Raw genomic sequence first — 6000 nt, 5'->3', positions numbered from 1 at the left:
GCATATAAAAGATCCCTTTCTGCTAATCGAAAAGAGTAGCCCATGAAGTGGCGACAGCGGGTTTCCTCCCTCAATATCTGTGTGGTCCTTAACCATATGTCTGATGCCATATAACCATAAATAAAATGTGTTGAGTGCGTCGTTAAATAAAACATTTCCTGGTAACGGAATATACACTGCTTGTTTCAATAATTATGTCATAGAATTCATTGTCTTTTAAAACATATAAAAAGAAATATAATTCATGGGGTTTCTTTTCATATCTGGTTACAGATATATAGCACGTTTGTATTCCATAGTAGCCATCTTGAATATTTTAAATTATTCAAGAGTGATAATGTAACACCCACCTGGATTTAAACAGCACTTAATAAATAGAGGATATTAAACGAGCCTTGATAATACATAGTAGCGAGTTTGATATTCTATTTATTACCCAAGCCTGGATGTTTATTGTGCCCCACCATAAATTGTTCTATGTGCATATTATTTAGAAACAAACTATAAGGAAGCGCAAACTATGTGCGCACTCATTTACTTTCATCCGCGTTCGAAAGTAGTTCCTTATAAAATACATTTATTTTTCAAGTTATACATATTAAAAAACAAATATATTGTTGATAAAAATAACATTTTATTGACATTGTAAAACGAATATAGAAATGACAATTAAAATGTTTAGATAACAGTGCATGTCCATTCAGCAAGTTATTTAGGGCAAGTCTGTCGAGTACGCTGCATCGTTATTTGGCGGCAAACAATAGTCATTGGAAAACAACAATTAAACAGAGAAAACAGCTGAATCTAAACAAGTACCGTTTGTCTGAAGAATATGAACATTTTAATTTTCATCGGAAGAAGAATCAATAATAATACGTCGACGTTTAGCTGTGTTGTCAGAAGACGCGTGGTGAATAGTTGGCGACCTTGTTCCCGAATTACCAATGTTTATGTTAAAAACGCCACCATAAATGGGACCCGAAAAAAGAGTTTGGACTGCATGGTGATGAGATGTCCAATCTACCACATTATTCGTATTTCTGGTCTGATTGAAATTTGACTGGCTTGCAACACTGCCGAAATTTGTTTCAGTTGCTGAAGATTTTAATGTCGAAGAACGTGCACATGTCGGATCAACAAGTATGCTGTTGATTTCCTTGTGTTGTTCGGAAATTCGAGCATACGCATTGATGGATTGTAAGTTGCGATGTCCTGAGACTTGAATGATCTGATTTGGATGGATGTTTGCGTCAGTAAGAGTTTGTATCATGGTTTTTCGGGCACTATGATTTGTGAGGTTTTTTTCATCTTGGGAGAGGCCAGCTGCCAATGCCATTTTTCTCATTAGTGTGCCTAGTTTGTTTTTGCCAACCGGTTGTCAGTTTGTTATTGTACTGTAAAAAATCGTTGACCTTGTTGTTGTTGTCGTCTGCTGTGCAACCTACAGTGCGTGCGACGATGTCAGTTTGTTATTGTACTGTAAAAAAAAAAAATATTATAAAAGAAAGTAATAATACTTTGTAAAGGTTTTGCTCAAAATGCTGTTTTAATTAAAATTAAATTGTGTTCGTGTATCGTCGTGTTCATTTACGGAGATTTGTTTATATTTGACAAGTAGTCCGGTAATGATCAGAAATTACTACTACTGCTATTGCTCGGTCAAGGTCGATATATGTCGCATCTGGTTTAGTACGTGCCCGTCCATTGGTCGAAGTCCCCTAAAGCACCCAATCAAATACCCGGTTAGACCAATGCATCATAATTTCTCAATGAGAAATTTTGATTTTTATTTCCCCAGTTATGTGTGCCCATATGGGTAATAAATGTGATTATTATCCATAAGGTTAAACATATCTTTGATCATATCAGTGTTATGTCCCACAAGAACGTCAAGTGGGACGTAACACTGACGTCATACGATCAGACAAGTGATATGCATTGTAAATTAAAATCAAGTATGGATAATAATTAGGATATTAAACTTGCTACCATTTCGTATCATGCTGATGTCCCTCGTAAAAGAATTTTCATTGTTACTCGCTGAAGGTCGTCACAATTGAAAATTATTTCACTCGGGACATAAACATGATATAATAAGTTCAGTTTGGATGTTTTATGATATTTATTGTTACACTAAGTGTGTTTTAGTGTTTAACGTTTGTTGTTGCTTTGAATGAACCATTCGATTTAATTGTGCATGTCTTTTTGTAAGAATGTATTATAATAAACATATATTGATGGAAAGAAATAAGGGAACACATCGAATGGTAGACCAAATTTAATTCACTACTAGCGTAGTCATGGCTGTATTTCATACCAAGTTGTAATGTGGGACTGAATGTCTGTAGTGTTGAATGTGCTGCCTATATGTTCCCAGTCAACTTCTAACAATATGAATTGATTTTTGATGCAGTCATTATTTCTTGTTGCTATCTGTGTGATCCTTTATTTCTTTCCAACAGTATATATTATATTACCGTAGATAAAGATGGTTGCTGTATAATAATACCACACTGTTAAATTTGTTTTGAAGCGAGTGTTTGACAGTACACATAATCAACTATGGTTAATTACATTTTTTCATTGTGTAGGCAGTTTATTTAATAAACATAGATTAGATAAAATTAGTTAAATTGTTACAGTTTGTGCATTTCAGTATTTTGTTGTTTCTTTAATGAACTCACAGGAACAGCGGAAAGCCAGTAGACATTGGGAGATGGGGTGACGGATCGAGGGCGCAAAGCAAAGTTCGTAGGGTGTTCGGGGGCTATGCTCCCCCGTAAACGTTTGAAAACTAGATGTCCTAAAATGCTATTTCCTGCATTCTATAAGTGAAATTTATCTCATCCCATGAGATTTACTACCAATATTATTTTTGATTCAGAATTATTTGGGGGGGGGGGGGGGGGGGGGGGCTAGAGCCACCCCTGCTCCGCAGTGCCTGCTTCAGCTTAATAGTTGATGACTGTTTTGTACAAAGTTATAATAATAAACAGATTAGATTAGATAAAGATGGTTTACTCTCATTGTTTGTTTGTGTATTGTGTACTTTACCTTGTTAGTCCAAGAGCTATACCATCAGGTAAAAAGTTGTTCATGTAGCACTCGAGTATTGAAGGGGCGGGACGTAGCCCAGTGGTAAAGCGTTCGTTTGATGCGCGGTTGGTCTGGGATCGATCCCCGTCGGTGGGCCCATTAGGCTATCTCTCGCTCCAGCCAGTGCACCACGACTGGTATATCAAAGACCGTGGTACATGTATGTGTTATCCTGTCTGTGGGATGGTGCATATAAAAGATCCCTTGCTGCTAATCGAAAATAGTAGCCCATGAAGTGGCAACAGCGTGATTCCTCTCTCTATACCTGTGTGGTCCTGCATCTAAAACGAGAACAAATAAATGTGCGAGAATTTCACCAAAGAGATGAAAAGGTATGCCCATGTTCAAAGTATGTAATAGCATCAGCCATCATTTTGGTCAGTGATGCATCATTTCACCAAAGAGATTTGGTCATGTAATAGCATCAGCCATCATTTTGGTGTGATGCATCATTTCACCAAAGAGATGAAAAGGTATGCCCATGTTCAAAGTATGTAATAGCATCAGCCATCATTTTGGTCAGTGATGCATCATATTTCACCAAAGAGATGCAAAGGTATGCCCATGTTCAAAATATGTAATAACACCGGCCATCATTTTGGTCAGTGATGCATCATATTTCACCAAAGAGATGAAAAGGTATGCCCATGTTCAAAGTATGTAATAGCATCGGCAATCATTTTGGTCAGTGATGCATCATATTTCACCAAAGAGATGAAAAGGTATGCCCATGTTCAAAGTATGTAATAGCATCGACCATCATTTTGGTCAGTGATGCATCATATTTCACCAAAGAGATGAAAAGGTATGCCCATGTTCAAAGTATGTAATAGCATCGGCAATCATTTTGGTCAGTGATGCATCATATTTCACCAAAGAGATGAAAAGGTATGCCCATGTTCAAAGTATGTAATAGCATCGACCATCATTTTGGTCAGTGATGCATCATATTTCACCATGAAAAGGTTTGGTCAAAGTATGTAATAGCATCGCCATCATTTTGGTCAGTGATGCATCATATTTCACCAAAGAGATGAAAAGGTATGCCCATGTTCAAAGTATGTAATAGCATCAGCCATCATTTTGGTCAGTGATGCATCATATTTCACGGCTTGAAATGGGAAGTAAAAGTGGCTGTTGTTTTTGTGCGTAGATCGAGGTATGAAACTGATTTCTTGCACACCCATTGGTGAGAACACCGTGCGTTATTTATAACACATACCCTGTTTACACACCCATTGGTGAGAACACCGTGCGTTATTTATGATAACACATCCCATGTTTACACACGTACATGTGTTAACAAGTTCAAGACCTACGACTGGCTGCTCCTAGGTGATGACCAGGTCATATATCAAATGAAACACAACACGATGGAAATCGATTACCTTGTGACGTATAGTTAACCTGACAATTTCAAGACACGACTGGCTGCTCTTAGGTAATGACCAGGTCACCAATGCCATATATCCAATGAAAAACAATACGATGGAAATCGATTACCTTGTGACTTCCACTCGTCATGTGTCTGTGACGCGTAAGTCATCTACAAGTGCAAAGGGTTGTAAATATCTTTTAGTCGAAAAAGATGTTAAAATTTGCTTAAAATCTTGTTTTTGAGGATATGTAAGAAATAGAATACTAGTAATACATTCGTGTCCGTTAGATACCATTTATCTCACAATTCGCTCGTTGGATACATTTTAAAACCACTCGTTTTGGAATAAATGGTATCTAACGGCCATTCGTGTATTATTCTCTATTTAACACCTTCAAATGATTATTTTATTTGTAAATACTTGCGGGTAAATCTATGGAAAGTAATCTGTAATCCTATTATTGAACAAGATCATCGATATAGCGGAATGTAAAAGTTTTCGCCAGATTTGTTTTGATTCAACCTAATTATGCCTCAGTCACAAATGCACCGGTCGCCGTACCGTGGGGGGTAACCGTACGGCGTCTTGACGTCCGCGACATCGGGAAAGAATCGTAAGGTTTTCCCAAAAATCTTTGTCAAGGTAACATTAGATACGGTGTGTTTACGGGGACCCTACGGGCTGACACATTTCTTCGGGCCATAAAATCTTAAGGACATCGTAAGTTGACCTTACGACCACCGTAAGGTCATCGTTCGGTGCCCATACGTTGTCCCGACATCGTAGGTGCATCGTGTGTCCTCCCTGCGATGTCTTCAGATACCGCAAGGTCACCTAAAGGCCACAAGATTCCACTACGATATGTCTGCGGTGCGTTTCTGATTTTTAAAATCGTACGGTCTTCAAAAAATTATAATTCCGCATTAAAAGTTTCCGATGACCCTAAGATGCCCAAAAATCGGCCAAAAAATCAACGGTGTCCGTAGGATGTAACCGATGCCCGTAGGATATCGTCAAAATTACCCATCGTACGGGCATCTTACCCACTTACGATGCATTTGTGACTGAGGCATTAGTAAGACATTCTGTTAAAAAGTCCCAAGTTTTCTTTGCTTAACGACACCTGTAGAGCACATTGATTTATTAATCATCGGCTATTGGATGTCAATTATTTGGTCATTTTGACAGGTAACCCGCTACTTTTGTTGTTGCTTTTTCAATTAGTAGCAAGGGGAACCTTTGATATTCCAGTCGTGGTGCACTGGCTGGAACAAGAAATGAGCCCACCGGTGGGGATCGATCTAAGACCTTAAGACTTGGAATCACCACTTCAAATCCAGTGAATATATCACACTTACTGTAACTATTTTCAACTGGGTGCTTTACCGGAGAATGCAGAGTAGGTTAACATGTATTAATATTTTATTTTCTCGGAAGGAAGGAACAATGAAGGAATGTTTTATTTAACGGCGCACTCAGCCTATTTTAATTACGGTTATATGGCTAAGGATCACACAGATATTGA

This window comes from Gigantopelta aegis, chromosome 7 (assembly GCF_016097555.1).
Source record: "Gigantopelta aegis isolate Gae_Host chromosome 7, Gae_host_genome, whole genome shotgun sequence".
Classification (NCBI taxonomy): Eukaryota; Metazoa; Mollusca; class Gastropoda; order Neomphalida; family Peltospiridae; genus Gigantopelta; species Gigantopelta aegis.
This window is presented reverse-complemented; position numbering follows the sequence as displayed.